The sequence below is a fragment of the Melanostigma gelatinosum genome, assembly GCF_949748355.1.
Source record: "Melanostigma gelatinosum genome assembly, chromosome: 14".
Lineage (NCBI taxonomy): Eukaryota > Metazoa > Chordata > Actinopteri > Perciformes > Zoarcidae > Melanostigma > Melanostigma gelatinosum.
Genome location: NC_136647.1, coordinates 20,535,155 through 20,548,713, shown reverse-complemented (window position 1 = coordinate 20,548,713; position 13,559 = coordinate 20,535,155).

The following is a 13,559-nucleotide window of genomic DNA, read 5'->3' as shown; positions in this document are numbered from 1 at the left end:
TCTGGGCAGGTGTTTGTCAGGAGGCACGTGGGAGACTCTGACCCAAGGAGGAAGGAAACACAGCACATCATCATCATCTTCAGACTGAAACCATCCCCAGCTTTGCTTTTAACCCAGCAGTGTTTATGGGTGCAACATGATGCAGCATGGTGATGATGGACCTGGGAGGCTTGTGGAGGTAGAAGGGAAATGAGTACAGCAAACTGCAAAGAGAGAACTGTCACTTTGGAGTAGATTGATTCTCCCATCAATGACCCCACGCATCAAGGCAAAGCGGCACAGGAATTGATTCAGCGTTTAAAGTCCTGAAGTGGCGTATAAGAAAGAACTTCATGGTCGACAGATAGAGTGATTAACCCCCGCTGGATCATTGTCCTCGGGGTGTGCACCCATCTGGGTTGTGTGCCCATCGCCAACGCCGGCCACTTCGGAGGCTACTACTGTCCGTGCCATGGCTCCCACTACGATGCTTCAGGAAGGATAAGAAAGGGACCTGCTCCTCTAAAGCTGGAGGTTCCCTTCTATGAGTTCACTGAGGACGTAGTCATAGTGGGATAAACACTGGAGCTCTGTCTCAGTTCCTCCCTGTAACATGTATTTTTTAGATGGCTCCGTGTGAGAGTGACATAAAACGTGTGTATTTACTATTAAAGACATATTTCCAACTCTGATTGAGCTATTGTCTTTTCCCTCGTAAAAAAGCGAGTTGTTTTTCTTTGATTGATCTGCATCACTTAGCTTGATGTCTTTTGATTCACTGACATTTTATTTATTGTTTTAATCTCTATAGATTTCTTTCATTCCGCACTATTTTTAGCATATAGTATTTTCCAAACAGCATTATGTAACACAATGTATGAGGGCCGGGTGTGATCAGGTCCAACCCCTTTGCTGCCGCACCAATCCTGATATATTGTGTTGGAGCTGTGATAAAGTCAAAGGTGGGGCCTGTTTCATGGTTACCTAAAGTTGAGCTGGTAAAAGTGCTCATACACATGAACAAGAGGCCTGGGGAGCACAATGATTAGGATAAGATGATGGCACGATCAAGAAAAGCCACCGGCAATCTAAAAAAGTATCGACAAGTTGTGAACACATTCAGGAATGTGTCGACCTGTTGATCAACTGGAAGCAACTATAGATCGAGATCAGGATGTTGTTGGTTTGTGACTCCAAAGAATGTGTAGATTGCTTTATCTCAGGACCTTTTCATGAGTTTGTGTCAGACAAGAAGACAACTGTATACCAGTAATGGCAGCAACAAAGAGTGCAAACTGCCAAGTAAGATAAAGAACTATTGAGTCACACTCCAGTCACTGATGGATTTAATCCTGAGGAACAAAGTGTGCCATGTACAACTATGAACCAGTGAAACACACAAACCTTTTATTGATGAAATCATTTGAATACAATATACTGTGCACAGATGCAGGTAAAACCATCGTCTTAAACTTACATTACCATCAAATCAATCATCAATATAATCATCAAAACTATTTCAAACTGTACAGTTGGCGCTCATTCAGTGAATAACGTTTTGTCTTGAAATCAGTGGAGTTGAACCGCGGTTAATCATGTGTAACTTCAGAGGTGACTCGTGCTGAAAGCTTTTATCACAAACGGAAACTTTACTGCAACCAGAACAGCTGAAGGGGATTGTTTCCTGTGTGGGTATTCATGTGTGCCTTTAGATCTCTGTTGCGCACAAATCTATTACAGCAAACTGATCAGCTGAAAGGTTTTTCTCCTGTGTGGGTTCTCATGTGTATCTTCAGAGTTTGACTCTTGCCAAATGTTTTCTCACACTCTGAGCATCTAAAATGTTTTTCACCAGCGCTACATGTTGAATCACTGACACGGACTTCATCAGGTTTCACATAGTTTAAACCTGACTGAGGTTCTCTGGTCTTCTTCCCATCTTCTTACCACCCTCATCAGTGTCAGAAGAGTCTCCAGTCTTCTCATCAGGACCTGGTTCTGGATGTCTATCTGGATCCAAGTTCCTGTCTGGTTCTGGTCCTCCACAGTCTTCTCCATCAGCTTCTGTTCCCATCTGTTTAGTTTGTCTTTAATGAAGCTGTGAGGACTGAGCTTCCTCTTCTTCATCTTCACAGGAGTGAATGAGAACTTGACATCAGCCTCCTCCAGACCTTGAAGCTGCTCTCCTTCCTGACTGGTGCAGAGTTCCTCCTGTTCTTCTTTAATGTGTGGGGGCTCTGGGTCCTCCTGTTCTTCTTTAATGTGTGGGGGCTCTGGGTCCTCCTGTTCTTCTTTAATGTGTGGGGGCTCTGGGTCCTCCTGTTCTTCTTTAATGTGTGGGGGCTCTGGGTCCTCCTGTTCTTCTTTAATGTGTGGGGGCTCTGGGTCCTCCTGTTCTTCTTTAATGTGTGGGGGCTCTGGGTCCTCCTGTTCTTCTTTAATGTGTGGGGGTTCTGGGTCCTCCTGTTCTTCTTTAATGTGTGGGGGCTCTGGGTCCTCCTGTTCTTCTTTAATGTGTGGGGGCTCTGGGTCCTCCTGTTCTTCTTTAATGTGTGGGGGTTCTGGGTCCTCCTGTTCTTCTTTAATGTGTGGGGGTTCTGGGTCCTCCTGTTCTTCTTTAATGTGTGGGGGTTCTGGGTCCTCCTGTTCTTCTTTAATGTGTGGGGGCTCTGGGTCCTCCTGTTCTTCTTTAATGTGTGGGGGTTCTGGGTCCTCCTGTTCTTCTTTAATGTGTGGGGGTTCTGGGTCCTCCTGTTCTTCTTTAATGTGTGGGGGTTCTGGGTCCTCCTGTTCTTCTTTAATGTGTGGGGGCTCTGGGTCCTCCTGTTCTTCTTTAATGTGTGGGGGCTCTGGGTCCTCCTGTTCTTCTTTAATGTGTGGGGGCTCTGGGTCCTCCTGGTCCCGACTGGAGCTCCACTCCTGCTGCTCAGAGGGAACCTCTTCTTTAACCAACAACAGCTGCTGGACGTCTGCAGGAAAACAGCAAACACACACAGAGGTGTTACAAAGACATTTTAGAAATGAGCAAATAGTCTCCTGGACATACACTTCCAGAGTATCACTAGAACCAGATAATACAATAATGTAATCAACTTATGTGACCATGAACATATGAACCATTTTAAGCTGCCAAATCCATGTGGTGTTATCAAAGAACAAACTTGTACTTTAAGTTGAAATATTTCCTGTCATCTAGAAGCTGAGAGAACAAATCAGCATACCTGCAAACTCATAAGAGGTGAAAGAGGTGCCAACCCGAAACCATGTAGGCTGGGGGGGGGGGGGGAGACGGTACACGGTCTACAAGTATTAACAATTTATTAAGTCAAGCACAAAACATAGATCTATGGTTTCACAAAACACAAGAATTGATTAAGTAGCCCTAGCTTTATTTGAACTTGTCCAGCACAAGCCAGGGTTGGGCCACATTGTGTGTGGGAGTCCTGGAGTCTCAGGGATGGGGAAGGTGCTGTTCCTGCAGGTTGCTACACAACATCCCACCGACTCACAACACCCGATTCACAACACAACTAGTTATAAGCTTTAAGCTACCACCTGCGTGTCAGAGCTCCCTCTTTGTAAGGGGAGCGTGTGAGTGCCTCACCCAGAGATTCAAACCTTTGCGCTATGACACACGCAACACTATCGCAAATGAGCACACACACACAGTTATGTTCAAAATTTCTCAAACAAAAAGGTAAAGGAAAAAGCCCCCCTCCTTGTTCCAGAGGAGAAGAAGCATGCAGAGGAGAAGAGGCAGCCCCCCCCCCCTGCTCTCTTTCTTCCATCATTAAGCAGGGCCGAATCAGCTGGTTGAAGTTTAAATCAAAAGGAATTTAATATACTAACAAAAGAAAATGCACTTACAAACTGAATTACATTATCAGTAGTAATATTTCATGAAATAGAGGCCCCATCCGCACCACACGACAGACTGGTGTGTCCGCCTCATGGTCCAGATGAGGTCTGATTATCTCCGGGGATTCAGTTTCTTTGTCCCTCCAAAGTCTCTGAAATGTCTCATATTACACATTCCTTAGTCCATCGATCAGCTCAGTGATTGGCTGAACCCGTCGGACTTCTGTCGGCCACTTCCTTGACCAATTCACCCCCCTTCTTGAAGGCTGTGCTCAGAAACTCTTCAGCAACATCCCCTCTCTCTGACTTCATGGCGGTGTCATAAATTCTGTGGTTTCTCTCACAGTGCACAACAAATTCAGTAGCCCTCCCTTTAGTTTAAACCTTCTACAAGTAAACATATTGTAACACATAATATCCATCGCTAGGAGCGCTTTCAAACTTAAATTCCTCACAATACTTATACGTTTAATGACTGTAAATACCACAAGCATATTTCTACAGTAGCGAGAACCGTCGCCTATTCAAAATAAAGTGATTAGTTTTCATTTAACCCCGTTACTGCATGTCTTAATATTAACTTCCACTGTTACTGTAAAGCCGTTAGAATTGTGGCATATCTAATATTTACAATTAATATGCATTCAATCCGGTTCACTTATTGAAATCATGAAGGTTCAGGCTCCTTAACGCTCTCTCATTACTTCAGGGCCTTTGGGAGCAACTGCACGTGGGACAGTTGGGACCGGAAGTACACTGGCTGTGGTCATTACAGTGAACAGTGTCTGGCAGTGTGATGAGCCCTGCGTCAAGCTGCGCTACACACACACAACATCCTCTTCCTGAAGCTCTTTGACCGCATCATCTCATCAGAATCTGGGCCTAATGTTTCAAGTTATTATCACCACGAAATCGCCTCATTCTACTTTGAGTTAAACAAAAAAAAACTGCAACCAGGACCGCCGGTGTTCCGGTTTAACGTTAATGCGTGACCGCGTGGACTGAACCGGACCACGGAGGGTGATTCATGTTTCATCACGTTACGCTTTCTCCTCCTAAATCTTGATAATGATGCTAAAAGGGTTTTTTTGGGGGAATTTTTCCTGTTCCGATGTGAGGGTCAAGAGGATGTCAAATGTGTACATATTGTAAAGCCCTCTCAGGCTAATTTGTAATTTGTGATTTTGGGCTATACAAAAATAAATGGAATTGAATTGAATTGAATTGTCAGATCTTAGAGAAACACAATATGTTCAGCTTTGAAAGCTTTATAAACTATTCCAACCTAAAGCTTATTTTTAAATGCCTACATGGTCATGCTCCTTCCCTGCTTAATGAATTTGTTACACGACAGCAGCACAGCAGCAGAGTGAACACACGGGCCTCAGCAAACGGGAACTGTCGCATTGCATTGCACAAAACCTCATTTGGACAATCAGTCTTCTCTGTTAAAGGAGCAAAACTATGGAACTGTCTACCAACTGAGTTGAAAATGCAACAAAATTTTTATGTTTTCAATAGAGGTATTAAATCATGGCTAAAAGAGAAACAACATTGTTCTCACACCTAACACTCCTGTAAACACACTTGCACTTTATGTATCTGTGTATGTATTTGTGGACATATGTTTTATTTTATTTTCTATTTAACTTCTTTATTTTCTATTTTAACTTCTTTAAAAAAGCCTGTGGACAGGTGTTGTAAATTAGCATTTCGTTACAAACACTTAACACAGTGCATCTGGGCTTTGTGCATAAATGTATGTTACAATTCTAATGCTACTGTGATGTCCATATCAAATAAAATAAACATAACATAACATGATATACTATTTTATTAGTTTAAGGGGTATTTGTTCCCCACCAAGTTGCAGCGGAACCGGATGTTCCTCGTAGAACCTGTCTGAATGGACTTTTATCTGTTCACCTTTTCTTCTGGATGGTTCTCCTCTGACTCATCTCCCGAGTCAAAACCACACCCATAATGCATTGCTGGTGAAATCCAGGCAACTGCCATTACATGTGAGGAGAACTGAGTTAGCACTATCACACTGGATTAGAATTCAGGGTGGACTTAACGGAAATATAGCATCGACTGTACATGTGAGAAGACTAATGCTTTGCACATTGCACGAATGCATTGATTCCATTTCAAGCAGCTCAGGGGGCTTTTTGTGTAATGCTTCAAAGAGAAGAGAGGCTCCAGCATCACTGGACGGGCACACGACCACAGTCACTGTGGAACCTTTCAGCCGACTTTAACCACGCACCGTTAAATTGCAGTGGGATAAAGGAGCTCTGTCTATTTCTTCAGTGAGATGATTCAGTTCATCACAGAACTGAATCATAACAAAACAAACGTACCCAATCTTTGCAGAAAATGGGACCAACACAGCAAGTAAAAAGGTGTGACAGTAAGTGGCCTTTCTTTATGTGAAAATGATAAACAGAGAAATATATAAGGCGACGGGGGCTCCAAGGCCAAAATAACAAAGAAAAGAAACCCACACTAACTAGAGAATAAAACCATTATTCTCCTGAATCAAACAAAAAGACAATACTAATCCCTGGAGAGACAGGAACAGGAGACAAGGAGAAGCAGAATATAATAACAGCGAACCCCTGCTCGGCTTCCTGAATAAAGTTGCCAAGACTGACAAAGACAAAGGTTCAAGGATTAACAGAGCTTTTTCTGAGTAGATATAAAGCTCCACTGATTGCTGAATGAGTTTCGGGTGATCAGGCACTGAGACACAGCTCTCTTCCAAGAGAAAAATCAGTGGGCGTAACACTGCTAAAATACATATTTCTGAGAATAACAGTGGCTCAAATGGAGTATGTGAAAGATGTTGCCTGACACACAGATGATTATCACCTTGGTGTAGTTTTTGGTGTCTTTCGGCACACTGTTTTGGTTTTCTGACTCTCACAGCTCTCATAACATATTGTTTGTCCGTCATCAAATATAGCAGCTTGGTCAGTCGCCATACGCTTCAAACTATGGCGCTCTGGGGTTCCCTTCGAGCTTCAGTTTCCAGACAGTTACGCTGTCTTTTCTAAATAAACTTCTGTGTTCACAGGAAACAACTCTGTTAGATTTAGGAAAATATGGTGGATTGGGTTAAAATAACTACATTTGTTTGCTTAGTACTTATGAATTTGAATTTACGCTCGTAGGTTACAATAACTCAACGTTGACAATTGGTTTCACACTGGACACCGACAGCGGTCTCGTGCGGGTTAACCTGTTGTTTTATATCTATCCATTCCCCCTGACCCCCACCCTATGAGGACTTTGTGTTACATAGGGAGGGGACTTTGAATCATAATCACTTTTCTTTCTTGAAAGAAAATGACAACAAACATATTTTCACATGAATCTACATATCCATCCAGGGGGTTGTAGAGATATTCGGATGCAGCCAGTGGCAGCCGTTGATGGACATGTTGGCTTTTGCATGGATCAAATCTGCAAACTCTTTCTAAACTCTAAACCTCCTGCCTCCATGTGCTGAAGACATATTGACAATCCGACAAAGTGAGCACTCAGCTGCAGCTTTGCACGCCAAGTTACAGAGTTATCCATTACTAGATGCATGGAAAGTACCCCCCCCCCCCCCCCCCCTCTCTCTCTCACCCAGCTTCACTCTGATCCGGTAATGTTGCTGAGGCATTTTTAGATAATAGCTGCTCCCTTAAGACCAGCTATTTTTGGTATTTTTGGTATTGCTTCTCTGAAGAAGCATCTTTTTTTCTTATAAAAAGGGTAACTTGTTACGACAGTTTTGATTAGTGCATCACACTGTGAGGTAAGAGCTAAATCTGTCCCATCTGCATTGATTGCTAATATGATAAGTCGGCATAGCCTCACAGCATGATACAGTAAATTGCATCTGAAAAAAATGATACAAAGAATTGCTGATTTCTTTGTGACGATCACACTCAGACAATGTATCAGATTGTTCTTGTTTTTTTATCTGTGCTGAACTCAGTCAGTCAACCCTGATTAGATATTATCTCCACTCTTCATTTCTATATACAGTGTGTGGGGATGCGTGACTGTTGTTAACATATTGTCAACGCTGCCCTGCAATTTCTGCTCCCCGAGACAAATCCATGAGCAGACTAAGAAAGTAGAAACATCTCCACAGCAACCGTCATCAACCAACCTTGATTTGCCTTTTTCCTTGAACTCATTGCAGCTCTGTGTCATTTATGACTGAGATACTACAAATTAAAACCCTCTAATTTTAAATGTATGAATAAAATGACAATAAAGAATTTAAGATAAAGGTTAATAATCCAACATGCATGAAGGAACAACATGTATTGGCCAAATAAATGGTAAACAGCTTAGATGCTGATTTTAAGGCGCAACTGCTGCTTTTTACTTGCAGATAATCATTAGTAGCGGCCAATATTTTACAATTTAAGCCTGTCTGGTCAACATCGAGCACTTTTACTTTGTATTATGTTCTGACAGGACAGGCTGTGGCTTATGCCAGCGGGAGGCATGCGTGTCATCCCGCCTCCCTGCACAGAGCCAGGGGATCGAGGTCTGCTTTGGGAGATTCATTTGTCAGACATTTCCTATGTGATAATAAAAGTGCTGAGGGAAGGGCCCTGAAAGCCAGCATGACTTGACAAGCCACACTATATACGGCTTATCATTTAAGCTAGTCATTAGTTGTTTCATTAACTCTTTCAGCTACTGCCTGCCTGCTGCTTAAGTGAGTATAGCTAAGAAAGCACTATTTTTAGTTCTGCTCAAAGTATGATAAAATTACAGTGCTGTAAATAATATTTACATCAACAAGCCAAAAAAGCTACGACTGCACCTGAAGTAGTTTCAAACAATGTTAGTGTCTCAGTAGAGATAATACATTGTAAAAGTTTCTCTCATGTTTATGCCATTTATCCCATTTCAAATATAGAAACATAAATAGAGCAGATGAACGGTTTCCCCGACTTAAAGGGTTCTTATTGCAGGCTGTAAGAGAGGAGTCTCCGTCGAGTCAAACATTCTCCGCATGTCAGGCTGACACAGCAGCACTCTGATGAGCATTACTCCCGTCATTTGTCCAGACACAGAGACGCAAAACTGACATTATGCTTACAGTGGGCATGTCTGCAGAGCTCTACACTGAATGCCGGATCTTTTATTCTCAGTAGTTGGTGGCGACCAAAACAGAGCTAAAAGAGAGTGAATCTTGGACTTACATTCACCAGGTGGCCCGAAACACAACTCCAAATGCATGCTATAGTTGCTCTGTATCTGCATTAGTAGCCATGTGCTTGCTAACAAGTTAGCCATTGACATTAGCCTGTAATAATATGGACATTTTTTCAGCCTGGTTCTGCTGCCCCCAAGTGGTCAAAACAACTGATAATGCAGGTTTAAGTAAACCAAGGGTAGAATAATCTATATTGAAGCAAAAAGCATTTGAAGCTCATCAAACTATCACTGTCGATTTCTCTATATAGTCATACTTAGACAATTGGACAACTTCTCATGAATAAAATCATAATAAAATCTAAACATTTCTCATTGAATTGGTGACCATCCAGCACTGGTGAATTGGTGACCATCCATCCTAGCACCATTGTTGGACCACCAAGAAGAGATGTGTCCATGTCCCTCGGTGAGCCTTGGACAAATGGACAGCTGGTGATGACACCTTTCCAGTGCAGGAACCTTTCCATGCAGGAACCCAGGGAGTCTGCTGACTCAAGCCTCAAATCTGCTACAACTTGTGTAGTGGCTGAAGCAAACTTATAACCAAGAGGCAGACCCTCCAAAAATCCACTCAGACTTGAGGTGGCTATCTGAAAAAAAACAACAACATTAAATCTAATCACCACTCAACTAATTGAATTAAACACCTAATTAACTGGCCCGATGATGTGGAACTCTGCCATTGCACAGTGAACATCATGTTATCACCTCATTGATCCACATTAATGCCATCGCTGGCTTATATCTGATCCCAAAGCTCAACTAGGGCGAGTTTGTTCCCTGCTGGTGATCTTGGCCAACAAGTCCAGTAATTTGTGTCCTGGCCAAGTAAAGGTCATTGGGGTTCAGCTGGCTCAGCAGCGCAAAAACCATGCTGAGTGGTCAGACTGAAACTGACTTCATTAGACAGGAGAGAATAGAATGCATTTCCATGATAGATACGCTTTGGATCAGTTATTCCCAACCTCTTTGACCCTGCTTCACCAACTGAATCAGTCTTCGAGTTTTTCTTGTGTTATTTGAATATTGTAGAGTCCCAACTAATAAAATAATCAAGTGAAGGTGAAGAAATAGAAAGAAAATCTGAAAAGAAACATCCAAGTCAGAACTTCCATTGGAAATCTGATGATTTAACTCTCGTTAATTAACCTTTCAATACATAGATTAGTTTATTTATTCATTTAACAATTCGAAAAACCAAGGTTGAAAACCACTGAGCTAAAGTAAGTCATTTGCATCCATATCTGTAGTATTCCTATCATGAATGTGTATTTGTCTAAAAAGAAAACTGAAAATGTGGCTTTGGCACTCTGGTAAATTAATCCAAGAATTAAAAAAAAGTAAGGATAATAAAGAAAGGTAATAAAAGCGGATTCGGGAAAATATTCTTTTCTTGCCGTGAAGCAATGTGTGAACAGCTCATCTCACTCTATTTGATTGCAACATTCAGTATCTAGTCAATCTCAGGAGGGTCATAAAGGTGTTAAATAAATAAATAAATAGAAATCCCAAAAATGTACATGTTTTGTGTTTCTCTCCCTGTAAAATGCATCATCCATACCTCCATTCACATTTCCCCAGATAATATAACTATCACCTATGAGAGATCAAATACATGTGTATATGGGGGAAATAAATGTGCTACAGGGGTTATGCGAAAGTAAAAGTTGAATTACCTATATTTTCAATATTTATGTAGGCAGATATAATGTGCAAAAATAATTCAAAGGTCTAAATTAGAAATTTAGATCATTAACATAGCTTCAAACAATGATTTGCTACAGGAATGTCTACCTGAAAATGAAGTCACTCTACCTCTGTGTGTGCTGTAATGTGAGTATCTCTGTGTTCTGTTTACATAGCCAGGCTGTCAGTGCATGCTTTTAGTGCATGTGAGTCCCTCTGTTGGTCCCCACTGGCTAGCTAATGGCCACCGCGCTGCACTGCGCTCATGCGGCGGTAACAGCTGGTAACACCGCCCGAATCCACAGTGTCGTCGTGGAAGTCTAGGGCCCACCCTCCGGTTCTCCCTCCGGTAAACACTGTTAGCACTGTTGCTGTGGTTTGCACTGTTAGCAGCGTTAGCTACTAGCCACCGGCTCGCATGGTAGCATGGTAGCATGGTAGCATCTTCAGAGAGAAAAATGTGGAAAAGAGAAAGAAAACTAACATGCTGAATTGACATCCCCATTTGCAACCATAACAATTGTATTACTGCATTGTGTATGTTCACAAAAAAGAATGTAAGACACCAGGAAGGTTTAAAATAATACAAAGCTACGTGTACTGATGTATGTACAGCATAATCAGAGACTGCTACATTGTAGCTTTTCTCTGTAAAGTGAGCTGCAGTGCCTCACAACTACACTGACTGTCATGAAATATTGAGTACTGGGGAGCCCTCTTGTCGTCTCAGGTCGCATCCACCACTGTCAGATGCCCTTAGGCATGGAAGCAGCCTTGAAAGGTCCCTTAGTAGACACGTAGGGCCCTCATACTGCTACCAGGGGTTCCAAAGGCCTTTTGGGCGAGGCAGGGTAGAGATGAATTCTACAAAAGTCTTCTGCTGGCTGTCTCTGCCTCTCTGATGGGATATCTGACGCGTTTGGATCCCAGAAGATGCACAGGAGTAGCTGGCTTAAAAAGACATGGAGTAAATGATTTAATAGCAAATCTGAGGCAGCAAAGCAACCAGAGAGCTGCGGCATCCCACGGGAAATGGTCTAAACCTTTGTTACAACTCATGTCCTCAGTCAGACATGACCTTTTTTATTGTCTTCTCCCTTTCAACATGTTTTTTTCCTCCCACTGAGTTCATCCAAAGTTCAATATTTCAAAATATAATATATCCAAATGCATAAATGCTTTAAGTAGGTTTCATCATGATAAGGTTATACATTCTATGATAATTACTCTGTACCACATAGAAGCAAGCAAATCACATCTATACGGTCCTGACAAGGCTCTCTTTAATATTGTTGATTCAAATGTTGGTTTAACAACAACAAGAAAAAACAAGTAAGAGAAGGCTCTGTCATCTTGAACATCACTATGTGAAAAACATGAATGCAAGAAGCTTTCGCAGTTGAGAGCCACACACACACACAGCCGTCAGTCATTCCCTCTGAAAGCACTGCTAAATTCATTTGTAGGAAAACACGTCTTCCTGTAAATCCTATAAATCTAAACAAACAAAGTTATAGTGGTGCCACGGTGCCTCAACAAGGAGTTAACTCCATTAAGCATGAGGCTCACTTCCAAAATGAGAAGTCTGTCCGCCATGCCAATGAGTTCAATGTTTAACTTGTTTAGGAAGCAAAAGTATTTCCTAATTCCTCCGAGAAGCAAAAGTTGGAAAATACTTACGATATCTCAAAATACAGTTTGAATACCAGAACCACGAAAAATAAAGTTAAAATTGGAAAACAATTGAAGGGGCTTGTCCCGTCTGTGCGTTCTATTTTCGGGGAGATATGGACCCAGTTAAACCCGTGCAACCCGGAAATTGGGTCCGTTGTACTCCCAGACCCGCGAACGTTAAGTTGTAAAATACGAATAAAATAACCATCCAAAAATGAAGTTGTGATAGCAGAACCACCATGAAGATGTGGACTACCAGAAGCACCGAAAGAAATGAGTGAAAGTTGTAAAATACTTCGAAAAATAGCGCTATGAAAATCGAGAACCACGAGCCTCAAACGTCGGAGTATCGAGGGTGCACACGCCGACTTTGACCCCGTCCAACATCGGCTGTGGGGCCGATGTTGGGGATGCACCTGGTCCATAGGTCTCCTAAACCATAGGTGGGCCTACTGGTCACGGGCGAGCATGAGCCGTTTGCGTCGGGGTTCCAGCTGCTACTAGCCACCGGCTCGGCCGTCACCAACTCGAGAGCTGTGTCGAGGCAACAGATATGCTCTCTTATATCTTTAATAAATTACGAACAGAAATGTTATGACGGGCTAACAATTCATACATGTGGAATGTTCTTGATGGTGACTATTTCAAACACTGTATGTGAAAGGGTTTATTGGTTAACTCATTATTTCATCACATCTTAAAAATAGGCCACCGAGCAGAGAAGCATTACATTTAAGGAGGATTACAATTTAAAAATATATTGGTTAATATAAAGTGCCATAGCAATTCCCCTAAAATAGCATGTCCCGTTAGTCAACCATATGAGACCAACCAAAACAGGTAGTGCTGCTACAGCCTTAGTTGTGAAAGTGTTAACGGTCTTTACCCGGTCTGCGATGATGCTGCTACTAAGAGGGAATATATTTACATTCTGCACATACAGCTTTATACAGGCAGTGCCCTAAATACATATCCTGCATGTCTCCTCTGCCAAAAGTCTTTGGTCTGGGCCGATTCAGTCTATCACACCTTTCTCCAAATGTTTGGAGAACCAAAACCAGCAAAGCTCTAAGATGCTGTGCAAGTCTGTTACAAAACTCCTAAACGTTTTGGTCCTCTCCTTGTCC